Source organism: Haliaeetus albicilla, chromosome 19 (assembly GCF_947461875.1).
Source record: "Haliaeetus albicilla chromosome 19, bHalAlb1.1, whole genome shotgun sequence".
In the NCBI taxonomy this organism is placed as follows: domain Eukaryota; kingdom Metazoa; phylum Chordata; class Aves; order Accipitriformes; family Accipitridae; genus Haliaeetus; species Haliaeetus albicilla.
The window spans coordinates 22,869,666-22,897,259 of record NC_091501.1 but is presented as its reverse complement, the minus strand read 5'-3'; positions in this window follow the sequence as shown (position 1 = coordinate 22,897,259).

The following is a 27,594-nucleotide window of genomic DNA, read 5'->3' as shown; positions in this document are numbered from 1 at the left end:
TATATAGCCTTAAGATTTGCTTTTTCAAGTATCTCTACCCACAAGTATATTTATGAGAATCTTGCCCAAAAGTAAACCTAGCTTAAATGAATTCCAGTTCATTGACTTAGAAGCAAGAAGATGAATTTTTTGAAAAACAATTTCTTCTGTAAACTGCTGCCTTTAACATGGGTCCTCAGGGACATCTGTTTAATGTTGGTACTCACACAGGCTTTTCAGAAGAGCAGTAATAGGCAGTTTGATAGAGCAGCTGCTTAATGTGCTGCAGAGCAGAGTTTGTACACACATTTTTATGTACGGGAGGGAGATCCCACTCTCTTTTGGCACTGCAAAAAGGGAAAAAGTCTTACTTTTGTTCCTAAAGAAAGTACATCTGACTGACGGCGTACATGGTACAGCAGCATTGAGCTAAGGGGAAGGATCGAATCCTCAATGATCACTTTTCATAACTGAGACAAACTTTTACGATCCCTTACTGTTACTAACAGGATTGCAGGGTATTGCTGACGAGGAGAGCCTCTGAAAGTCGTGACAGTGTATCAATCATTTCACAAATTTCTTACCTTTATTTCTTACCAACATAAGGGTAGTAATAACAGTCCAAGACCTGGCTTTATAAAAGCAACACTCGGACAGTGTTGCAAAAACTGGTTTGGAAGTCTTACAGAGTTTTACACTATTATAAAATCAGATATGTGTCCAAGACACTGCTGTAAAAAGATTGTGTTCATGTTTTCTCCATTTACATAACCATTTTTCCTTATGCAAATAAGATAAAGAATATCTTATCTTTCAGGGGAAAATACAATGAAAGAGAGATTTAATAACACACAGAGTTAACAGTGTACAATTTGACCATTTTAAAAGACAAATGGATAAAGAGGAGGTATTGTGAGACAACAAGAGAAGATTCCTGCATTTCAGTGGAATGATGTTAGGAAAGTAGTTCTTCAGAAACATGCAGTATCCTGGGGCAAGACTGTTTGTGATACATCTGTGATGACAGCAGTTTGTTAGAGACCCAGATTATAGGGAAATGTTCCAGCATGCAGAAGACTTTAAGGCTTTAACAATACGAAAAGGATGGCAAAGGCTCAACAGAGCAGAAATCCTAAGGGGAGCCGCAGTCAAGGTTGAAGATATTCAGGGTATGTCCTAAGCAGTTAGTTCACCTCGTATCCCAGTTGAGAGAGAGCACATTTACGTAAACAGATGGTATAAACTCGTTGCAGGGGCTCTTTTTCATTACAGCTCCCTCTTCAAAGCTGCTCTGCTTAACATCACTGCAAACCTCTGCAGAGCCGCTCGGCGTAACCACCGCCGTTCCCCGTCTGCCAGCTCGCTCTGGCCCCGTCTCACGCACACGGCTCGTCGACCCACGGCAACACGTGTCTTCAGCTCAGCTCCTGACACAGCACTAAACGAGCTTGTCCTCCTCTTCGCAGCAACTCCTCGTGCTGCCACACTTTCGGCATTTTTCTAGCATTGCCGTCGCTTGCGTGGTTTGTCTCTCAACCCCTGTCGTGCCCCAGACTGCACGTGTCTCTGCTGCTTCTCCTGCAAATGGCACTGCAGGTACCCCATTTGGGAGCTTGATGGGCCATCTCCACCTACAGCACCTCCCTCACCACCACTGCCACGCTCCTTGTGACAACAGCTCAGCACCGACCTAAGTCCCCTGGCCTCTGGGGACCCTCCATTTCTTCCCACTACACGTGTGATGCCACAGTCGGACAACTCACGGTTGTCTTCTGTCCATCTGATGCTACTATGGGAAAAGGCAGATTCACTGGTTTTCCACAAACCTTTCAACCGTACCTTCTTGTCTAAGCCAAAGGTAAAACATGCCCTTAAACACCAAATAGGACCTTTTTTGGCTGCTGGGTTGCCACTTCTCCCAGTGATTCATGGAGCTCCTGCCTTTGCTAAGATAGGGTCACTTCCTCCAATATGGCAGCTCTGATGTGTTAACTGGTAGTTGGGAATGCTCTGACAGCCTGCTCACACCTTATCCTCGCCTGTCAGCTTCCTGCCTGCATAAAAGTGAGAGGAACAGACTTACACTCCTCGAGTCCGCTCAGGATGCAGAGGTATGAAGCTCCATCAAAACAACTGGGAGACTTTTTCTGCTCTAGAGGTTATCATGACTAGAGAACATGTGGACTGGTGATGACACAACTGGACAGAGAAAGAAGATGAGCACTGCAGGGAAAAAGAGACTTTAGCAGTTGGACTTTTTGTGTTTGTTATTCATCACTTTATTAATGGATGTGAGACAATGAGATGCTGTTCAACTTTTAGCAGAATTCATCCCCTTTAGTCAAAGTATGAGATCACATAATATATATCTCTAAAGATCCCCAGAAAGGAAGACGAAATTTGACATGACATTCTTGAGGTTTTAGACTGAAATAGAAAGGGGAAAAATAGAAAAGAATTCCATGCCATCACACCTAGCCTCCTCCAATGAGTGTCTTTGTAGTTCATAAAGAAGAAAACACATAAAAAATACATGTGCACAGGCCCAAGATTTTCAGAGACCCTTTACAAACAGCTTTCTAAAATGCTAAGGAGAGGTCCTTTCTCTGGGGGTAAAGGTTTGCTGCATATCTTCAAGAGAATGAGAAGTCATGCTTTGATTCATTCTGGTCTCAACAGTCACATGACTTTGTTTCTTCTTCCTGACCCAGCTTTTACAAAAAGAGACCATAGATGAAATCAGAGAATGCTGCAAATATGACCCAGGCTCATGTAGAACATGAGCTCAGTAGGTGTGAGGTGGAGTAGAACTAATGATTCTGTGATATGAGTAGCCAAAGTTTCAGTCTAACACATGGATGCTGCAAATTCTGCTTATAGAAAGGAAGCAAAAACTACCAAACAAAGAATACGATGTAGTGTATCCGTTCATCCTGCTATCCAGCAAGTTGTATGACAGTGCTAGGGAATGCCAGACCTCTCACTATCTTTTCTTAGGGACTTTTAAAACTACCTTTAATACCATAACCAATACCTACAAAGCTTTCAGTTTAACTCAAGCTGTGATGAATGAACTCAAATATGAAACGAACCAAGACTCATTTTTACAGCTGCTCTAAGGAGGAATATGCAAAAGAAACACTCGGTGAGTTGCTGCTCTCTACTGGTGAAAGGGTGTAAGAAAGACTGTCCAACAAGAATCACATGGCACATGCATTATTTAGTTGTCTCAATTCCCTGTATTACAATTTATTCCAGTCTTATCTGTGAGCTGATTTATTAATTTTAAAGTGATTTTGATAGTGACTTCTCAAGTTAAGTCTGCATAAGCAAATTCATGCAGGATTTCATATGCATGCGTGTACCTATCTTAAAATGTCAATAGACTAATTTGCCAGAAATCTACCTCTTCTCCCTCCCTCTCCCAAGCACACACATCACCATATTATCTCATAGTTAACCTAAAACACATCTTTTCTATTAGGAAATTATCTGATTCCCCTTAGGCTATCATATTCACATTTTACCAAATCATCCAAAACCGGACCAGACCTATACACAGGGTATAATGATGGGCACTGTGATGATTACAAAAGAAGGAATTACAAAAAGCATAGGGTGGCAGGGTAATCCCAATGTGTATGACTACCTTTGGGAACATGCTTGAGCACAGGTTTGAAGACACGAACAAAAACAGCAGATGGGGTTACCAAATTGCAATCTGGTTGCCTAGTTTATGTGCTTTGGCTGGAGCAAGAAACACTTTGTTCTCATTAATCGCCATTGAAAGAGCTAAAAGGACAATACAGAGATCTGTGCCCCCAGAAGAGAGAGTCGTGAAAGTTATATCTTACTAAAAGATAGTGTTACTAATCCCCTCTCTCCATACTCTAAGTATTGAATGGGGATTTAGCCTGGGTGAATCACCCAGATAAGTCTGAAGTCTGGAAGGACGAAGGTGACAGTGGCCGGAAGGATGAAATCTTTTCTGATGCTCATTTTGGGCTCATGCCCAAAACTGTCCTCATCAAAGCATCTGCCTTCAGACTGTTAGATCACGTCACATCCCAGTAGGAGAAACACTCTCTGCCATCTGCACCTGAGTTGCAGTCGTGCCTTACTCTGTGGGACATGGGCTTGGCTGCTGTATTTATAACCTCTTGCCTAGGTTTTACTGTAGTTCCAGGACACACAAACCAAATTTCCCCTCTGAAGTAAGCTGCAGCTGCTCTTGAGTACAGCACCCACCTCTTCCCTCTTCAGAAACACAGATGAGTGGGAAAACATTTTCCTTATTCACTGCTCTTTCCACTGACCTACCAAGCATCAAGTCCCCTTCAAAGCCCCTTGTCCAGTTCCCAGAGATCGGCCTGGCTAACTAACTGCTAGGCTAATTTCTTCCACAGTGAAGGCCTCACACAACTGTAACACCCTAATTTTGGTAAGCAAAAGACTTGTGGTCGCAGAAAATGAGCTTTCCCTGGGATAACCTAAAGCTATAGACCTGGCCAGCAGATAAAAAGAAGGAGTAAGGTGATCATAACACTTTATTTACAGCCAAATACAAAATTCATTCTTTTCTTCCTTTTTCTATTTTGTTATGCTTTCTCCCCCCCCCCCCCCGCCACCCCATTTTCCCTTAATAGCTTTCTCAAATACATCAGTACCTCACAAAAGCATAAATGCTTACAAATACACATTTAAAAAAAAAAAAAAATCCAGGCTGGAGTTTCAATTTTGCTTTCAACAGCTGGACTGAAACATTTCTTTCTGCAGAAGCCACAAAGGATGAGTTTACACCAGTACGGGCAGATAATCTTGAAGTGACTCCAACTGCTCTAACCCCAGAACTGGACGTTGGAGGAGACCACAGCAGAAATATCTGAGTCAGCTCAGGTGTCCAGAGAACCTTGCCTTGGAACTGTTGATAAACTGATGAAGAATTTGTGGGGAAGGATCAGAGCACAGACTAATGCATGTGATGTTGTGGCAGGCATCTGCTACAGGCCACCTGCTCAAGAGGACGAAGTCGATGAAGCCCTCTTCAGGCAGGTAGAAAAAGTCTTACATTCATGGGCTCTGATACTCACTGAGGACATCAACCATACCAATATCTGTTGAAAGTGTAAAAGGACTGGATGCAAGCAGTCCAGGTGATTTCTGGAGTGTGTTGAAGACAATTCCATGATGCAAGTGATTCATGAGATGACTAGGGAAGATGCCCTGCAGGACCTACTACTCACAAAAAGGAAGAACTGACTGGGGATGTGAAGGTCAAGGGAAGCCTTGGCTGCAGTCATCATAAAATGATGGAGTTTAAAATCCTGAGAGAAGTAAGCAAAGTAAACAGTAGAATCATAGCCCTGGACTTCAGGAGAAAAACTTTTGGCTTGTTCAGGGACCTTCTTGTGGGAAGGAAAAAGGCCCAAAGGAGCTTCAAGGAGTTTTCAAGGGCATGTGTATGCCTAAGTGTTTGTTTAATTTTTATATCTTCTTTTTTCTCAATACCAGAATCAGTAATTAAAAGTTTGTGTTAATTGTCAATAAATTAAAACTCACCAAGCTGAGACTGTTTTGTCTCTGACATCTTGTTTCTATGTAGCTAAGGGGAGGATATAGAGAAAACAGGATGAGACACATCTCAGAAGTGCACAGTGAAAGAATGAGAAGCAACAGACATGAGCTGGAATATGGTAAATTCTGGCTCAATACATGGAAAAAGATTCATTATGAGGGCAGCGAAACACTTGAACAGGTGCCCAGGAAGACTGTGGAATATCTTGAAGATACTCAGAACTCAATTGGACAAGCCCATGAGTGCTCAACTCTAGTCGGACCTGCTGTACTAGACACACAATCTACAGAGGTCCTACCCTATTCTATAAATGCAGGAAAGTCACATTTGCACAAGGCTGTATCCAAGCTAATTACCCTGCTGGGATGGTTCAGCCAAGCGTAAGTAACACTGTGTGAACATGCCAAGACTACTGTCACCATTGAGCAAGGAATCCAGCACAAATGCACAGAACAGTGAGGATTTACCTGCTCAGGACTCCACCAGCTCATGGGACTGTGCTCTACTACATAGTATGAAGGTACTCTGCAAGGCCACATTGAGGGGCATCTCTAGAGGCATAGAGAAAAACAAATCACCTTTATTAAGAATATATCAAAGGAAACAACAAGCAAGTATTTAACAAGATGCATGTGACTGTGTGGTTATTTATGTCCGTGTGCACACATGTGTGTGTATGCACACATGTGTATATGATTTTCTTCCTTCTCATATCTTTACATAACTCTGCCAGCAAAACTTACAAGGGTACAACAGGTCTTAACATAAATGAAGTGACTGTGCACACCTATGAGAAGGCACTTACACTTAGTGTTAAAGATTAAGGGTGGGTTCTTGTCTCCCTTGCAGCCAGACTCCCTCAGGTCCCCCTTTCAGGTGGTCTGTGAATCACTTCGTTGGAAAATCAGCAAAGACACTTTGGGTCAAATCTGGTCAGATGCTGTTTTGAACAAGAACTGGAAAGAAGGCAGAATAGCTCCTGCCACTCCTTACCTCCCTGGTGGAGTCTGGTTAAAGCCCCCATTGAGAAGTTCCCATTTCTTCTCTGATCTGTGAAAAGGTGGACATGAATAGGGAGGAAGAAGGGGGTAAGGCTCTCCCATGGTCTCTCTTTGCTAATTAGCCAGGCAAAATGAGCCTTTGGAAGTAAGCAGAGTGTGATGCATCTTATGCAAGGATAATACGACGGCCACACCACTATACATTGTCTGGAAGCCTCCAAGCAATGCTCTAGTAGATTCACAAGTAGTTTAGCTGCCATACAGCCATACCACATCCTCTCCAACGCAAGAGCAAAGGCCAACACTTCAGCCCAGGAAGGTAGCCAGTCACTTGGCAAAGAAATGAAATTCATAATACCAGCAATAATACGGCAGATCTGGAGTGGAGACACGAGCATAGCACTCACAGGAGACAACTGGGGAGTATTCTGGTATATATTCAGGGTTATTTTATGTTGGCCTCTTACTCTGATTGAGAACAGGCTTGTGTTGAACACCTCAGGTGATCTCAGCTCTCCGTACATTTCTGCCTGTCAAGAGAGGAAGAGAGACAGAACTGCTGCTTGTGCTGCCTTCTTTCTCCTTGTGCAGAAAGCACCTTTCTTCCACTAAATGCTGGCTTCACGAATGCTGAGATTTGAGGACCCTTACAGGCATGACTTAGCCATCCTTGGCTTGGTCAATCTCAAATGTTGCTACAACACAGCACAGAAAGGTAATAATCATCTCTAAGAGAGTTCCATCCTAATCTTTTCAGGTCAAGCACTGGTACCTTGAAATGAACATAGTAAGAGCTCCAGGGAAACCTTGCCCTCTGCCATTGCAAAAGTACCAGCAGAGCAGACTTCCAGCACCTGTCTAATCCACGGCCAACCAACAGAATCTATGCTCAGAATGGCAAATTACCTTTGGGAGTTTGGCATAAAGTAAATGTACCAGTCTCCCCATCCCCCTTGTCTTTATCACTGCAGGAAAAACTGTAGCAGCACAGAATATAAGAGAATCACAGCTCATGGCATTCCTGGCATTTTGATACTGCACACAGGTATCTCGTCTTTATTTTTTTCAGTAGGGCAGAAGTAGTTGAAAAACTTCCTAATGTTTTAGTTACCTTATACTATGACAAGCATTAGACATTTCTCAGGCAACACCCTAAGCAGGTTTCTGCTTTTCTTCTGGACTTGATGAAAAGAAATGATGATTTCTTATCATGCTTCACCCATATGGGGTATGCAGGATGATGGAGAGCCCTAGCCTGAATGCATCACATGTTTGTGAATCCCCATGTGTACATACAAGCATGTTATAGGTCTCCTGACACATAAATCATCTGTGGACCAGATGCAGTTTGGTTACAAGCGAGAAGAAAAATCTGAGGGCAATTTTTTTAGGACACTGGAAGAAATCTCAGTGCAGATTGGTTATTAACATGGACTACAAGCTGATCTAACTAAAGAAATAGTCTTCATTTCACCCTTTTTTCCCCAGAGCTTTTAATAAAGCTCAGACATTAAAAAAACCCCCACCATACCATTCCCTAAGTGAGGCATACCACTTATAAGAGCAATAGAGGCTAACTAAAAACTACTTTCTAGAAGTGTTTTTTAATTGAAATATGTATCATCTAGTGTGTATGTTAAGTAACTATAGTGCACACACCTGGCTTGTGGGTGGGTATGTACATTAATTCCCTCCCTTAAAAATGTACTAGAGGAACACTGTTAAGGTTGTAAGGTCAAGCATTTAAAAGATAGAAAATGTCAAAAATGAGGTAGTGCCTGAAGAACTGTAATTCAGCTCCTTTGTAAGATTGAAATTTGATAAATTGTGGAACTGAGTGATCCTGGACCTTTTTTTATCTTTTCCTTTTAAAGTACTCCTCTCAGGGCTCAAAGTGCTTGGGCTGGTCTGTACTCATTTACAGCCATTCTCCTCATTCATTTCTCCTCATTCTGCGTGTGGCCTCAGGACATTCTTATTCAAATCCTGCTCTGAAGACAGAAGGTTTAATTTCCCCATGGGATTTCCCACAAGTAGCAAATGTAAATCATCTGCCTGAGTCCTTCAGTGCTACAGTGAGAGAAGGTAAAGACGGGATTGATTGAGTGTTTTGTACTTCTTGCCTGCTCCACAGCACGGTGTCTGCAGGCTTCACAAGCAGGAATGATGTTATCCCCCAAAACATCCTTTACCGATGGGGACAAGAAAGAGAGGGATGTTAAAGTTAAAAGTATCGCTCATGTGACAGCCCACTTTGAAGGTCCCAGTTATTCAGAGTTCTTAGCAAAATTGGCAAGCTCTGTATCTAACACCCAGTTTCTGAGATTTCAGTTGCAGCCATGAGGACTCAGAGCTCCTGCAAATCCGAAGCCAGGATGCAAAGCCTGTAGCACCCAGTGCTGGGCACGATTCAAGGCTGTGCCCTGAAAGATGGTGTTGTTGTAAAGTTCCTCAGATCCACCCATTGCATTGACAGCAGCCACTGGGAGTCCATCTTGAGTCTCATGTTTAGCAAAGGGGAGCAGAGTCCATGTGTGTGTACTTCCATGTATCACACATCACATCTGCTCTAAAATTGCCAAGTGAATAAAAAGGAAACTTCATCATATGGCATTTTACTGACACTCGTGTGAGTCACCTCAGTCTAATCTCAGTTCCTGGAGCTCATGGAGTAGATGACAGCTGCACCAGTTTAGCATTTCTAGTGTGGACCATCGCATTTTGCCAGTAAGCTGCACAGCTGTGTGCTGGCATGGCTCCTGGGTTCCCTTCCAGTTCTAGCAAGGAATATTTTGTTGGCTTCAATTCCTCTTGCAACTAGACCTTGTCCACTTGTTGCCTTTATGTCCTTTTCTTCTTTTCCAGCTACTTCTAACTTCATAATTTGCTTCCAGTCTCTTCTTTAACATGCCTACCCCATTTCTCCTGCTGTATCCTCACTCTCACCAGACATCTACCCCAATGCTCACCAAATTTACACCTACCTTTCCTAATTCCTAATCCACAGTTTTCCACTGGGACTGAGGAATTTAGTGACTTTGTGGTTCTGATCCCTGCACCAGAAATCGTTTCTATGTTTTTTTAGGAAGGAATCCTTGAATAAATGCCAGCAACTGTCTTAGAAATCACCTGGAACTTAGGCAAGTTGAGTAGTTACTGCATAAGCACAGAAGGGGTAGATAAAGCAGTTTATCATTTTAATTCAGATTCATGGACAAGATTAGCATTATACACAAGGGTAATCTCTGAAATTTCTACCAACTTTAATGAGACAGGGATTTTTCCTGTAGTCTCTACTTTTAAGTTATCAAAGGCAAAAATCTGTAAATTAGGAGTCTCTAAATGCCAGACTCCAAGAATTAATCAAACTGTGCTCCTGCCTTCTGTACTGTTTTCCTTTTCAAATCTGAGGCTCATACACATTATGCACTCTCACAAGTCGAGTATATATTCCCATTCTATGCTGTGTAGAAATTTCCAGTAAATTCTACTCGTTTGGGCAAAATTACTTTAAGAGAAGGGCACTATTCGTTGCAAATCGGGATACACACTGCCATTATAAAGTACTGGGACAGACCCAGCTCCACAAGACTTGTTCTTATTCTTAATCTCTTGGAGTGAGAGTTTTACCCAACTTTCCTTTTAGAAAGAAGATGAAAGGTAAATCTAATTGTCTTGAACTTAAAAAATGGCTTTTTTTAAGTCCTCAAGTCATAACTCCCCACTTTTATTGCATATGCAATATATTTATACCCAGTTATTCTGGGGTTACATTATATTCATGGCCCAAGATAATGAATGCCTTCAATTCAACCAGCTTCCAGGTTCGGGCTTATGAACAGTACCTATGCCAAGAGTTACCTAGAAGAAAAATCATGAGATTTTGACATTGGAAGAATAAATTGCAGGTATCTGATACCTGAGAGCTATTCCTCTACTCACTCATATCTATCTAAAACAAAACAGTTCACTGAAATCAAAGGAGTGACACCAGGAGGAGACCGAGATCCAGTCTTGATCCTGCACTGATTTGTTACTCAGTAGGCATAAGACAGTTTGAAATAAGGAAGCCAGGCACTACAGTTGTCCTTCCAAATGTTCTCTTTTTTTCCTTTTCTTCTCTGCTGTTCCCACCCCCAAGCCATTAAATGCCAGAACTGCTGTTAAATGTCTGAGCTCAGAATAGTTCCCGGAACAACCAGCACGTTGACCGAAGACCTCCGAAAGTCAACATCTACCTAGAGGAGCAGAAGTAGACCATTGGAAATCTTCTCCTCTGTTTTGCATTTTGATCCATGACTTGGGCTGCAGCCAAGTGCTCCTTCCAGACAATCCCCTAAATCCTTTTCTAAAAGGAAAGCCACTAAACCTGTTTCTCCCCATAGGCACAGACAACACCTTAAACAAGGTTCTTTGTTTCCAGATGAAAGGAGTGACTCTTCTGACAACAGTAATGGCTGTTTACTTGGGCAGTTTGGTTCCAAAAGGTACTTTAACACCCCTTGTACCCAACAGCTTGACAGAATCTTGTTCAGGATTCAATTTCCACAACTTGAGCTCTGCCCTCAGGCCATATTGGGGTAGCACTCTGCATTTACAAGCAGTCAGACCTGGAAGCCAACCCCCAAAAATTCTTTTACTCTCATGGGCGGGCACACACACCCACATGCACACACCCACATTTCCTTGTAACCCCAACATGTACTTTGCCTAACCTTACAATGATCCAAATTTCCACTGTGCTTCCAAAATTCGTTGTTTTCCCCAGTCTATCTCTATAGCTACTGACAACCTTTCAGCACTCTCTTCTCCCACTCAAAGCAGAACTTAAAGCAAAGTTTACCTGCTTCCAAGACATTTTTTCTTCTGCCTCATAAGGTTTCTGACAAGAAGCTCATTGTCCGTTGTTATTACCTCGGCAGAAACCCTGCTGAGACAGTTGCTGCCCTTAAAAAATCTACTCACTAGCATGGTCTCTGAGAACTACATGTTGCCATATTTGCCAAGAATGAACACAAAATTAATCAAACGTGTTTCACAAAGCGAGAATTTACTTAGTTTTGTCAGAAGTCCTCAGAGTTAATAGTCTGAAGTGCTTTGGAAACCTGATAACCTGCAGTCCTGAAGACCTTTTTCCTGCTTCTTGGTATAAAAAACTGTGACTTGTTGGCTATGTATAGAATTGCATGCCAGCTGAACACAAAATTGACATGAGAGCTAGAGAATCATCTGACAGGTGGATGGGCCTCGTGCACAAAGAGAACCAATGGTGTAGATGCGAAGTTATTGTTCTTGAAGGTAAGAGCTGAGCTCACGTTTTGTATAGCCCAACCACGTATACACCACCTTTGCCAGTGGCACCTCTGATGTCACATAGGACCTTCCTCTACAAAGTAAGGAATTCGGTGTAATTCCCTTCTATGTCTGAGGAGGTTTAAAACCCTATCCCACCACTTACTTAAAAAGTGGAGCACCAATGGCTAACCAGGGAAAGTGGAAGTGAGGTAAAGAGGAGCACTCTTCATTTCATCCACTGAATTACTTTGCAAAAAAAAAAAAAAAAATTCAGGACTCATTGCCTTGAAGGCAACTTCACTCCATGGCACTCTGCTTAATTATGACCAATTCTTCCCCAACATCTAGTTAGTTGTGTTTTCCAAGGCAATTACTTTCCACTGTAGAATCACACCAGAGAAATTTTCCACACGATTGCCTCGAAACAACAACAGGAAAAGCTGGATTTTCACAGCTCGCTGTTCATTAGTATATTTAATTATCTAACAGAATACGAATATTTGACTTACTTAACACAAAGACAGGGCACAAAATCAAAATAAAGCATTAACTTTCCAATATGCGCTAGGAAAGAGGTCATGTATGCGTGAATATGTTTTTGTGTATCTTTTATTTGTGCTTTAACACCTGGAGAAGAAACCCTGCAAAGGGCCTATTTGCATATTAAAGGTTATATAGCGTGGTGAAACCTGTAGAAGTTGTGGCTGGGATAGATCTGTCTTTGCCACTGGAGACAGACAGGCAAAATCTCTGGGACGCTGCCTATGTAAACCGATCCAGGCCTGATCCTCCTTTACACGAACGCTCAATTTGGCAACATGAAAGAACTTAAAAATAGATACAAATGACAATCTAGTTTCGCTGCCAGGACAGTCCAAAGGGGAAAAGAGGGTCTTAGCATGAATGTGACCCATGCCCTACATGAATGGAGTTGGTTCTTTCACAACTGTTTGCAAATGTGTGTTTACACAGCTCTCTGCAGGCAGCTGAGGGGGTTTGCCAAGAGCTGGACAGATCCCCACAGGGTTTTAGCAGGGACTTGATCAGATTTCTTGACTTTGCTCCAGTCTGAGACTCAGCAGCTCTGTTGTGTCTGAACTTTCATTCCGCTTAACTAAAGAAAAATGTCCCGCTTTTTTAAGAACTTTGTTTCTGAAAACATTTTAACCTTCCTGGAGTCGTCTTAGTTGGTTTTGTACAAACTGCCCACTACAAGGAGCTGTGTTCTCCAGTCACACACACAGCGATAATTAGCCATCGGGCCCCAGTGGGAACCACCATATTTAACTTACAACACCCCCCCCCCGCCCCCTCCAGCACCCCTCCTCCCCATCCCATAAGCTTCCCCATCCCAACGATACACGGCATTTCTGCTTCTGCTCTGAGGGCTATCACACACCCTGGTCCCCAAGGATCAGATGGAACCTCCCAGAAGCACTGAAGGAGCGCAGGGTTTCTGATCCCAGCCTTCTGATTTTGGGGGTCTGAACAACTTCTCTCCTGCTGCAGCAGTTGAGCTCCTCCGAGCTGCTCTGCTGGGCAGCTCTGACGCTCCAGCCCCCTCCCCGCTGCTTAATCAAACCATGAACACCCTGTCAGCGGGTGCATTCATTACCTTAATCTGCAACATGTGTGGGAGGGCAGATGCCACACTCTGTAGTCACTACACCTCTGCTCAGGCCTGATTTAGAACGCTTTCAAGCCCAGTCTACTCAGATCCTTTCTTGGTTGTCCTCTTCCATCCGCCAGCAGCAGAGCGGTAACGTTTCTGGCTTGGCTTAGAGCACAATCTCATTGCCCAGGCGTGCCCTGCTGAGTTCACACAAGTACATTCACTACCAAAATCAGTGGCCCAAGCCATGAAATCCTGTTGTTTCCCGAAAGCCTGCCTAAGCCTTGCCTGCACAAGAACTGTAGGGTCTCCAAGAAAAGGAATAGTGGTGAGGGGCTTAGCATTTGTGGTGGGGGCAATCCTAAGCACAAATACAGGCTGGACGATAAGTGGGTTGAGAACAGCCCTGAGGAAAAGGACTTGGGGGTATTAGTGGATGAAAAACTGAATATGACCCAGCAATGTGTGCTCACAGCAAGCCAACCGTACCCTGGGCTGCATCAAGAGAAGTGTGGCCAGCAGGTCAAGGGAGGTGATTCTCCCCCTCTACTCCACTCTCTTGAGAGCCGACCTGCAGTACTGTGTTTCAGCTCTGGGGTCCCCAACATAAGAAGGACATGGACCTGTTGGAGCGAGTCCAGAGGAGGGCTATGAAGATGATCAGAGGGCTGGAGCACCTCCCCTATGAGGACAGACTCAGAGAGTTGGGGTTGTTCAGCCTGGAGAAGAGAAGGCTCTGGGGAGACCTTATAGCAGCCTTCCAGTACTTAAAGGGGGCCTACAAGAAAGGTGGGGAGGGACTCTTCAACAGGGATTGCAGTGATGGGACAAGGGGCAATGGTTTTAAACTGAAAGAGGGTAGATTTAGATTAGATATTAGGAAAAAATTCTCTACTATGTCGGTGGTGAGACACTAGAGCAACGTTGCCCATAGAGGTTGTGGATGCCCCATCACTGGAAGTGTTCAAGGCCAGGTTAGATGAGGCTTAGGGCAACCTGGTCTAGTGGAAGGTGTCCCTGCCCATGGCAGGGGGGTTGGAACTAGATGATCTTTGAGGTGCCTTCCAACTCAACCCAGTCTATGATTCTATGATTCTACTAAAAGGATGGGCATGACGACAAGCTTTCAGAGATTATGTTTCCTCCAGACAGACCCAGAGTACTTCACTGGCTACAGTTTGGATTAAATGGTATTAAGAATTACCCAACAGACATAAACCAGAGACAGTCCCAGGGCTCCTTTCAGACCAGCTGCAATAGGTGCAGCTGCTGAGCAGTAGGTATCTGGCCTAATGGGATAATGATACAGAGCTCCCACATTATCTACACAGGCTCCCCAGTAATCGAATGATACCTGGGTTCCGTTAGGTTCCTCCATTTACATAAAACTACCCCAACCTTACTTTAAAAGGAAAAGAAGGAGAAGGGACATGAGGGGATTTCCACGAGGGAGATTTAAGCAATTGACTCCAGGCTGTGGTTGTGACCCCCACCCTGTGACTCTCTGGAAAGGATTTAAGACAGTCCCATCTCCTGCTCTTCCTCCACCACCGGTGCATTTCCTGCTGTACACTGTAGGGTGCTGTTGACCTCTGTCCTAACATCTGGACTCTTGTAAATTTTGCTTGTTACAAAGACTCTTTACTTTTTTCAAGGATGTGGCACCCAGTTTGGGAGAAGGAGCAGGTACCTGCAGCCATGTGAGGATCCAGCGACTTCTCTGTTGCCAAACAGTTCTGTATTAGCATCCTCACCCTTGTCCCTCACTCTATGGCAAGGGTTTGGTGGGTGAATAAGGAAAACAATCTCTTATATGTAATTCCCTAGATAGCATATTAGTATAGCAGCAACCCTAGTTTGGCTTTCATTTCAGAGTATCCAGAAAGAAGCCACTTCACCCACTGGGTGCCCTCAGCTTCACAGGTACACACAAAAAGTGCATACTTCTGGGCCCATACACATACACATGCAGGGACACCAGATTCATTATGTCCTGTGTCTGGAAGAACCATCTTGAAATTACCACTGTTAATGATGATGGGTAGACAAAAGAAAAAGCGCCAGAGCCTCCTTCCTTGCCTTTTTTATATTTCTGTATGCAGGAAGTCCCGATTTGCATGAAGGCAAGAACAATGTCCTTTCAAAAATGCCCATTAAAAATAAAATCTTACTCAAAAATCCATAAAAGAGTTTTTCAAAACAGCTTTGACTCATTTGGGAAACATCCAGTGTTTTGATTGGAAAGTGTTTGGTAGAATCAAGTCAACTCACACTTCATAATACTGATTTTTCTTCAGTAATATTCTCTACAGATCCCAAATTAAGTTATTTTTCTTTTTTCTGGACTTCAATTCAGCAAAGTATCTACTAGTTGATTTCAGGTGGACTAAATCTCATTGTTCTAATGTGTCAGTTTAAAACAACCCTAAGCATCATGCCCATAGACATTCCTTTAAAGTGTACCCTTACTCTGCAACCCCTGTTCGCTTTTGTTCACAGGCATCTCTTGGGGCACAGAGAACTTTTATTCCAATACACTTTCTGAGAAGCTGAACATTTGCATAGTTATTTGAATAGATGGAGAACAAAATCTCCTTTAGAAAATTGCACAGCACAAGCAAAACTACTTTTTATTTTATTGCTTATTTCATTACACCATATAGGTCAGAACAGCACAAAGGGGGATTAATGTAAAAGAGTCATAGAAAAGAAACCCCAAATACAGGGCCAGATTTGGTACTGACACTACATATAGAGCCACTGATAACTGAAGAGCTTCTTAATAATTGAAGACGGAGAAAAATCCCCTCTAAGTGCTGTAGAAATGTGAAAGAAGGAAAGAAAAATAATTAAGGAGTGGAAATAAAAGCCAAAGCCAAATAAATGAGTCAGCTGAAAAGTGTGAGTGAATCTTTAGGATTATGAAGAAATCTTTGTTGAATTATTTGCCATTTACTTTGCAACCTCACAGCAAGCCATCTTTACCAGCCTCAATGGAACTATACATTACAAAGAAGCAGTACTTAACTACCTGCTATGTCCTCTTCTACATCACTATTGATAGGTCCTCTTCCTGGTTTATAAAACCAGGTTTATCTTACTGAGAATGAGAATAGAGAGGACCAAAGTGAAACCCACAGAAAATTATTTTTATATAGCACACTTTCTTTGCTTTTATCTTGGCATTTTTCTAACACGAGAGAGAGAAAGCTTTCTATGTACATAAAACCTATTGTAGTGCGTATTTTGAAAGAACAAAAGCAGGATATCTGTACTTGAAGTAAATTAAGTTAGAGTATATTTTCTGAAGAGATCAGATAGAAGCTTTGTGGGGGGAAAAAAGGATTTTCAATTAGTATTGAGTGGGTGAACACAGGACAGTGAATAATTAGTTGAGGGTTTTTTTTATTGAAGACTTCTGCAATAACACTCTTCATGGCATTTTATGAGACACATATACAATGTATATTAGCCTATATGTAAAAATATCATGTTTTCCATAATATGTATACATTTACATGTACACACACATGCAGAGGCATAGGTACATAGATACTTACTCTGTATTTTCCTCATGGCTAATTTCAGGCAGTGAAAACAGCATGGTTTTCTAAAACCTCTCCACATTTTCAGGCCAAGTTCATTCCCAAAGCTGATCTACCAAAACACTGCAAGGAAATAAATTTTGTGAGAGATATGACTCTCTCATTGTACAACACTGATGAGATTGCTGTGCTAATTCTTCAATCCTAAAATCAAGTGTCATGGGCATGAAAACAAAAGCCCGTTACAGCAAGAGTTCCTTTGGCTAGTGTTACAAGCAACCTGTATAAAACTGCAACTTGAAAAGCTTTTAAACCACCTTTCTGAAATAGAGTGTATATCAACTGACTCATTTTATTAAGTGCATCCCAGTTCACAGCAGATGCAACACGACAAGTAGCTGGTCATGCAGTTGTGAAGTCTAAGCTAGAAACACTCCTTTCTTCCTACTGAAAATCATTAAGTTAAAAGAGAAAATGAAAATAATCCATTAACAAAGGCAACCAGCAAGATAAAAGCCAGAACAGACTAAACAGTTCTGAATACGACCTAGTTTAGATTAAAGGCCATTGAAATATGGAACCCAGCCTCATATAGATTTACCTGGCTTAGCTCATGAAATGTCAGTGTAATAGACCACTGTTGGAAAGATAAGCAGAGCTATGGTCTGAAGAGGAACCCTTAACAATGAGAACTTTGTTAGAAAAGTTTTCTATTCTATACATATTTATTAGATGCCATTTATTTAATTTATTAACAAAATCTTGTCCTGGATTCTTGCCTGATGTCATAAGAGCCTTGTCAGTTTATTCTGTTCTATTTAGTCTATATTTTAAACTACAGTTTGAGAAAAATAAATCTAAACATATCTTGGGTTTTTTAACTGAAAAAAAGCTTCACCCAAGTTCCCAGCTAACTCTTGTTGCCAGGTACAATGAGGCATAGAAAATGAATGCAGTGGACATTTCCAGATGGTGAATCAGTTTTTTAGTGATAGCCATCAGTGAAATCTCCATAGTACTTCAAAGCCTGTATGGAAAGCACTGGGTGTTTGTGTCAGAAAGAATAGCTATTAGATCTCATTATTCCTAGTAAAATCACTGGAGAAGCATAAAGGGTGCGCTTTGAGTCAGCCCTAAATAAAGGCAGCAAATCTCTTCTTACAACAACAAATTTGTATTCAGTTTATGCAGTAGGATATCAAGTGACCTGGGTAAACTACTGTGTCTGTTCCCCAAAAACATACATTTCTTTTACACTTTTGTTGAGGAATTGCTTGGAGGAGGCAGGTATATTCCCCATGCAGCATATATTATGGCTTTGAAAACAAAGGATCTTTCTGCAGGATGATGAAGCCCAAACTATGAATTGCTCGCCTAGCTATTTAAAGCAAATAAAAATAGGGAAGAGGTTTATTACAGCATCTACTGTAAAATACTACAATAGTAAAGAAGCCAAGATAGACATTACCCATATAAAGGCATGTTGTCTAGCAGGACAATTGTGTTTAAGAGGGAAAACTACTTTAACTGATTAAAAGTATTATTCTGCCCTGAAATGAGACCTATGGAAGAACACTGGTTCCTTCACAATGTAGTTGCGTCTGAAAACACACTGGGGTCAAAATAAGTGTGTTTTGTGTTAGTTCATAAACCTGTAAATGCAACACAGGCAAGGGCACTGACACAGCCCCTTCTGCTCCAGCTCCAGCTGAAGGATCAGAGATCTCTTAAGGTCTCAAAACAGGGCTTACATGAATTTTAATAGGTGCATATGGCTTTTTCTGGTCCTTTCGATGGGGGTGTGTTTCATCAAGAAAATGGTACATGGGAGCAGGTTTCTATTCCTGCTCATACCTTAACAATACTCTTTTCTATTCTAGTTGCTTACTCTTGCACAACTCCTTTCACAGTTACTATGAGTAAGCAGCTACTATGAACAGTGAAATCCGGGATACAGAAAGATTAGCACAATCAAAAAAGTGGGAGACGGGAGATGAAGTCTGGCATGCTTTTTTAATTTATTTATTCATTTTTTACAATCCAGGTTGAGTCCTTGGAGGTGATACTGAAACACTGCCTTGTCAACATCCCATAGTCTTTTCCCTTGAAAACACTATCTGCTAGATGCAAAAGTGCAGACAGTAACAGAAAATCAGTATGCATGTGGAATAAGCAGCACGCATCAGGCATTATTTGTATTTCTGTAATAAGTCAGATATTATGTGTAGCTGCCCACATTTGCTATCCATAATGCTTACAACTAATGTTGCTCAGATGATGGATAGCATTAATGTAGTTAGATGATCACTTTCTCCCCTTTTCTATATGTCGTGGTTTAACCCCAGCCAACAACTAAGCACCACGCAGCCGCTCACTCACTCCCCGCCATCCAGTGGGATGGGGGAGAAAATCAGGAAAAGAAGTAAAACTCGTGGGTTGAGATAAGAACGATTTAATAGAACAGAAAAGAAGAAACTAATAATGATAATGATAACACTAATAAAATGACAACAGTAGTAATAAAAGGATTGGAATGTACAAATGATGCGCAGGGCAATTGCTCACCACCCGCCGACCGACACCCAGCCAGTCCCCCAGCGGCGAATCCCTGCCCCCCCCTTCCCAGTTCCTAAACGAGACGGGACGTCACACGGTATGGAATACACTGTTGGCCAGTTTGGGTCAGGTGCCCTGGTTGTGTCCTGTGCCAACTTCTTGTGCCCTGGCTGGGCATGAGAAGCTGAAAAATCCTTGACTCTAGTCTAAACACTACTGAGCACCAACTGAAAACATCAGTGTTATCAACATTCTTCACATACTGAACTCAAAACATAGCACCGTACCAACTACTAGGAAGACAGTTAACTCTATCCCAGCTGAAACCAGGACAGTATATCTTCTAGATTTGTTCACAGCATTTTGCACACCTTTAGCTTCTGGAAGTACTTCCTACTAGGAGTTATTATTTACACCAAGGTCTGAATTTGCAAAAGCATCCTACAATTTTTGATGGACATCCAAAGGAACTTTTTTTTTTTTTTTTTAAATTAGTGGAGATTTTTTTTAAATTTTTGGCTTGATTATAGAGATGGTGTATACAGCATTGTCGTCTGAGGATTTTCAGACATTATCATTAATATCTGGCACAGCTACAGAAGTAATCTTCTATTCTACATACATGCCTTTCTCTGGAACTTCACCAGTGACAGGGTTCAGTGACATCCTCATCATTCCTGTTACAAAATCTTGCCCAAAGGAAACAGAAGTTAGACAAATGTGTAGTAGGTGGTTAGCTTAACTTTATCTATTTCCATACAATCTGATTACAATTACTGTGTCCTATGAGCTTTAGGTGACAAAGCTTTAGGTGCTGATAAAATGTTTCACTACGTCTACTTTCATAGCTGGAAACAGTTAAACAATTTTCAGGTATATAGGCCTGATAAGCCTGGAACTTAGTGTTCATGTTTACAAGCCAGACCACTTAAGATAGCATATTTAACATTTTCAACTATGATACATCTTCAGTCATGGGCTATACCATCTACTAATACCTGGTTCATACTATGTCTCCGCACAGCAGAAATGTATGGGCTATCACTGCATGCTGCTGCACTCCACTTTTTTAATAATAGTAATGAGAGCAGGCTTATTTAAATCAAGACCATTTAAATCAGTGACTTAATAACTTAAATAAGATTTATATAAATTAATGATTAGATTTTATTTTATTTTTTAACATAACTTTTATCAAGTGTGACGGCCTTGATAAAAATCTGCTCAGATCTTGATATCCTTATTTTCCGAGTGTGAAAACTCAAAATGTGAAAACTTCAAAATCTTGAAAGCAGGTTAACAACATTAAAAAATATTTACAGGTAATGAGTACTATATTTCTTTGGAAAATATAACACTTTAAAGTGTCAAAAAAAACCAGCAACAGCCTTGTAAAAATCTGGTAACTGTAATTACCATTTTTGGCCTCTCTCAGGCAAGAAAAAATATTTTTTTTATTTTTTATTTTTTTTTTAGCCACATGGTACTCCCTGGGCATAACCATACAACACAGCATTTTCTGCCTCTTCTTTGATGCTTCCTGTAGTATCCAGTCCCATGCTTTATTAGCTCCTTCTGAGTACCTGGGGATGGAACGCTTACGCCCTCAGCTCCAATCTTTACTTCCCAAGATAATGTGCCCTTTTTTCTTCCTTAGCAGGAAGAAAGAATGACAGAGGTTCTCAGGAGCAACAGTTGAAAGTCTCATTTCTCACTCTGGCTGCTCTTACCAGCAAGCGGCTGTCCAGTCAGGGCTAACATGACAGGAATAATCTGCAAAGAGGACATGTCTTATTAAAATTACGGCCACCCACTTTGCTCCCTTACTCCTTCTGGCTTCCCACACATGTTGCCTGTCAATCCTTTATTGTGCTAACAGGAATAAATAAGAAGCAAACATGAAGTGGCAGACATAGCATTTCCCTCTTACCATAGGAGTCATAAAAATTGAGGTTTTGGAGGTGGAACCAACAGAAGGTCGGCAGTATTAAGTTTGCATTTGATTTTTACAGGGAGTGAAATTCACCTTTCCCTTAAAAGCCTACGACAGGTTTGTCCTGAGGCACTGGTCATCATCTGTGGTTTTTATGAGGTGCAAAAGGACGTTTTTCTCCTGCTTTTGGTTTCCCTGGTTACCTAAGCAAGTTACTTCTTGAATTTAAGTTTTTATGGTTTGTGGCATCACATTACACAAACACGAGCTATTATTGATGCGCCACAGCCTTATGCCTCTGAGAACAATAAGTAGAAAGAAAAAACCCTTTTGATGTAGCAGTTGCTGAAAATTCCTTCTGAGGTCACTCATCTGAAGAATAGCTCTCCATTTACAGCAAAGACAGACTTGTCAAGGGATATTTTTAATGCCTTGGATAGTTTCTATGTAAATATTAATTGGTGGATCCTACACAAGCAAGTGCAGCACTAACTTTTCACTTGCTAATATTGAGTAATCCAGTGTGTCAGCACCCGTTACAGAGACTTCTAGAAATTTGCACACACCAAGTTCAGTACTTTTTTTCCCCCCTATATCACAGCAATATTGCGGACTTCCAACAGTTTTCACAATGCAGCTATGGGAAGTAGAACTTGTAGCAGGCATCCACATCTGAATTTTCTCAAAGTAATTGCATATAAATGGGTCAGGGGGAAAGTATTTAACTCCAAAGCAACACACCAAGTTTCGGAGGTGAGAGCAAGCATTCAGCTTAGGTGCTTGAAACAAGTATGCAATATTCAGCAGCGCTCTGCCTACATCCAGCTGTAGATTTAAAAGGAAAGACTTAAGGAGTATTATGCCTAGTCTTCTGTACACTAGCACAATGTATATGTGTGTACAAATATGCATATAAGTATATAGACACCCACGCACATATAAAAGACCATTAGGCTGTGAAGCATGAGCAACCAGCCCAGAAAAACTGACATCCCACTTTCACAGTGGTGTAAGTGTGTGGGAATAAATGTATTGTAGCTGTATGCTCTCAGATGGAAAACTCAATACCAGGGATATTGTATAGGGATGGCAAATAGCGAGGGCCTGTTAAGTTGACCTTGCAAAAAAGAGCCATCGAGGTGGGAGGCAGGTGACAAAGGACTTCTGCATCCATGGTGAGGTGGCACCTCTTCACTGGCTCTAAGGGCTGAGACGTGAAGGACTGTGGGTGGGTTCAGAACACACAACCCCATGGCAACGGCAGTAAGAGGAGCTTTAATGAGAGAAATATTAAGTGCCTTTGACACCTATTAGTGAAATGATAAAAATAGTATTAGGTCATGCGAATCTGTAGAGAACAATATTATTTATACTCAGTTGAAGCAACCAATGAACTGTTTGGTTTCAGCTGTTTGGTTTGTTTCAACTGTGATGATTAAAACAGACAAAAATATAATTGTTAATACTGTGCATTAGACATCCTTTCAAGCCACAGATGCACACCCCTATTTCTAACAATTCCAAAGGGGGAGAACTGAGAATACGGATTTAGGTGCCTGCCTTTAGATGGCCAGTTTTGGAAATGATAAAAGACTCACCCAAGGTCACATGAGTAATTTTTGGTGGAGCTCAGATTAGACCCAGGATGATTTGATATCTTATAGTGACTCACTTCAGCAACTGTTTTACTGGGGTTACAATGTAAAAAAACCTCTTTTTTTGTTTTTTTTTTTTGTTTGTTTGGGGGTTTTTGTTGTTTTTTTTGTTTTGGGCTTTTTTTTTTGACAGTTGTAATGATGTGGAGCTACCATTCCTTCTGTCAGGAGAGGAGAAGATTGTTGCACTTAAAAATTGCTAATGAAAGAGGAATGGGTCTTTAAGAAAACAAAAAGGAGTTTCTCAAACAGATTTCACATTTAAATAAGATAAATTAGTTAATAATTTTATTCTGAAGCTAGCTTATTCTTCCAACCTGTTCTCCTGAGAGAACAGCTTCACCAGATTGCCAAACCACTGCATATACGTATGCATATCAGATCTGAATAATATCTCCAGTTCAAAAACAGAGATACACATTTTCTTTCCTTGAGCACTTAATGCATTTTTCCTAAATAAAAAACATCCTCTTAATATACTGTTAGACTAACATGTCTGGGATTTGTTGGGTTGTGTCTTTTTTTTATTTTGAAGGCTACTAATACATGCCTGACCTCAAAAGAATATTTTCTTTAATTAGAAAGTGCTCCTAGCTAGAGATGTCAAGCCCTAGTTTCAAATAAAGAATGTCTAGTTAAACAACCCAAAGAGGAAAATCTCTTAATCCATAACTTTAATCATATCAGATATTTTACGTAACCAAATATGTACTTAAACCAAGGAATACTGAATAATTTACTTGAAGCGAACCTATAAAGAACAGTCTGACTGCCATGTCAGGAGTCCTTACTATGAAGAAAAGTCACACATTCATACAGGCACAAAACAGCTTTTACATCTTCCAGTAAATCCCCAAATAAACTGATAAAAAAATAAATAAGGTGCACTGGGAATTCATGAGATAGTTGACACATGATTTAATATCCTGCCATAGCCAGCAGAAAGGGTCCTAAATTTTCTGGCTAGCTTGGACTTTCTAACCTCCTTGTGGTTTATTTGCTGATAAAAGATGCTACTCTCTCGCTGTAATAAGGACAAGCAACTTCAAATTGAGAATCAGTGGGTCAATGACAATGAACATTCTGTGCTTCGAGGCTTTTACAGCCAAACGGGAGCTCTGGTTTAAGGGCAGAAACGTTATACAAGCAGTGTCTGCTATCTCATAAAGCTTGAAATCTGTGGGTAGGGTAAGACAATTTCTTCCCAGAATCCCACAACAGAGTCCGAGACCTAGATGTGAGGACAGGTTGTGGTAGGTGACTTTGAAAAAACATTGCTATTAATAATATAGTATAATAAATAGTTTTGCAAGGAAAGGTGTACAGTTACATGGAAACAGAGAACAGCTGAGTAGTATTAAATCAACAAGCCAGCCTTGTGACTCCACCAGTCCTGATATTTGGGAACTCACGTATCCTGGCGAAAACCTAGCGCCTTCTTCCCTTGCCTTGCCTGGATTTGGGGCCCAGGCACCACCCCCATCCCTACCCCATTCACTTCCACCCCCTCAGCCTATGGCTAGAGTGGCAGAAACGCGTTCTACTGACAGGCAGGGCAAGGATCGTGTTCCTTTTCACCCTCAGATTGCACCATGACCTCCGTGGGCTTATTTAGATCTGTCCTTGGCTGTTCTCAGCTCCACGAGGGGCTGCTCTGGTCCTTTATGGACCTTAAACCCTGCTTTTTACATAAAAATAATAGCTTATACCCTATTCTAGAAAGAGCTAAGAGACTACTGGCAAATTAATGGCAAGTATCTGCTTGAGAAGAAACCAGAACAATCAAACACAGTATTTTTCCTTTTAGCAGCAACAGGCATTTTAATAGTACAACTAAATAGCAGTAGTAGATACTTTAAATATCTCTCTGACTGAGACAAGGCTTCAGATATGCTTTCCCTGACAAGTTAATTCAGATTAATTATTTCATGTCCATATTTTACTTTGCCTCAAGTTTGAATGACTTCACATTAAAGTTACAGACAAGTAAGTATAATTGACTGTGCCCACACTTACGCTTCTTCAACTATGGCATCGCTGGGACCTGAGAGCTCAAATCCGCGGTCCTTGGGGCTACACAGACCTGAGCCTCTCTCAGAGACTTTCCTGGGAGCTTGTGGGTCTTCCTACCCCTTCAGGTCCAGGGGAGAAGGAAGAGAGTGGGTTAACCTGCGTTCTCCTTGCAAAGCAGCCAGCTCACTAGATCAAACAATAGTATTGCTTGGCTTCTACCTTTTACCTCAGGCTACATGGGACACTCCACATATAGAACATAACCATGCTTACATGAGCGGATTAAATGCATGAACAGCAACTGAGTCAAAGAAAAATCTGGACAAGGGTTTTTTCACAGCACACTGAGGAATAATTAGCTTGTCACAGTCACTAAGCAACATGAACACTGGTATCCTCAGGATGTTTCTTTAAACATGATCTAATGCATTTTCCATTGGAGCGGTTCACTAAAATTCAAGGCAGATACATGAACTGAATGTGTCAGCTCAACAGGGGTTTGAAAAACCTCAGATGAAATCTCTAGATAGTTGCTTCTCGAAATTCCTGAAGGTCCAGCTCTGTGTCCCTTCCCTGCCACTAGCATTTTGTTGTACATGAGCCCCCTTGGGTTAGTCAGTATGTTACAAAGTTTTACTGATGCCTATGTATAAAGAACTGCATCATGAATTAAAAGGACTGTTGTATGGAAAACAAAAAATACCCACTATGAATAGTCAGTAACTTTGATGCCCCTTCATCCTGGATCACTGGGTAAATTAATTCATAGATTTATTTCTTAAAACTGTACTAAAAGTCACTTTAGAACAGAAGAAAAGCAATGTTAGTTAAAAAATAGATTTTCCAAAGCACAAGTGAATTTAAATGCCCATCTCTCCATAACTCGGCATCCTTGAAAACTCTCACTAGTGGAGTGCACATGAATATATTGTGATGGTTCCTGCAGACATTATTTCACCTAAACTGTCCAGAAAGAATTTCAGGGTTTACTTTCTTAAATATACAATGGAAAAAGAGGGGGGATTGTGCTCCCCCCCCCCCTTTAAATATTTATCATTTCATTTACTGTCATTCAAACATGTAGAACCTGAAAAAAAGTCCAAAGTTCATCAGTGAGACACTGTCACTGCCCTACTTTTAGTAGATTAGTTTGGATTTACTAGTGAGGCACCGTCTAGTCAGGAAACTGCAGATACCAATTAAATCAGTTTAAAAACTGATACAGCAAATCTTAGACTTGCATTTAATTAGGAAGCAGCTGCACTGGGTCAAGATGACATTGACCTTTGTTATTCGTTAACACTGTTCTGGGGAAGTCACCACTTCCACGATAGTGTCTGTGTAATGGCACGTGGGAGCATTTCTCAAATGCTTCAGTGCAACTTCTAGTAGTTTAACTTGCCCTACAAGATGCACACAAGAGGCAGAATCTCCCCACAGTGTCTAAGGAGGGTGTGTGCAGTCTGGCCATTGAGTGTGGTGGGGAAATCCTTCGCAGAAGGGGCAACAGCATCATAAAACGCTGCAGCTGCCTGTGAAATGATCATATAGTCAAGCCTTAAAAAAACAAAAAAACAAAAAAATCCAAACCAACAAAAAACCCAAACAAAACCACCCCCCCAAAAACCCCAAAGCCTATGAAGCCTTAATTCAGCAATTTGAAGGTGCGACCTTAAAATAAATCATTGCTAACTTCAGATAAAATAAAACAAATCGCCATTAAACTGGGACAGCATGAGATTAGCATTCATTTAATCACACTGGTCTTGAGATTGTTTCACCAGTTCAGTTTAAATCAGCATCACACAGACAAGGTCCAAAGTGCTGTAAATTTACAGGAAAAAAAAAGAAATGCATGTTTGTCATAAAGAGCATATTGTTGGGCTTCATCTGCACATAATCCTGTACCAGGTGAACTGAAAGTGTATTTTTAGGTTAGCGTTGTTAGCTGTAGTATATTAATTCTGTTAGCTGTGGCATTGTACCCATAAATCTATGACCTGCATCTCATTTATTCTAATGCCTTTTTGCACTACTTGGTGAATAAAATGCAGTCTTGAAAGAGGAAGCAAGCATAACTGAAGTTAGTGGGATACCCTGTATGCTTACAGCACTTCAGCACCTTTGAAGGCTGGATAAAAGCACAAAGTGACATAGACCAGAGCACGACTGTGCTACCCACGATGTGCATAGACATGGTCCTGGCCTGGTGGAGCTTAAAAGAGAAGAAACAGAAGATGGCTACAGCTGAAAGGGGGAGCACTAGGAAATAGTACCAGATGTGAAATTGTTCTCTCTGCTTAATCCAGCTAAGTAACAACTAATGGAAAAGGCGATGGAGGAAGAGAGAAAAGAAATGTGACAAAGCATAATATATGGCATGTAACTCCTTCCACTTTTGAAGGACAGGCCAGAGAAAGCACATGCTCA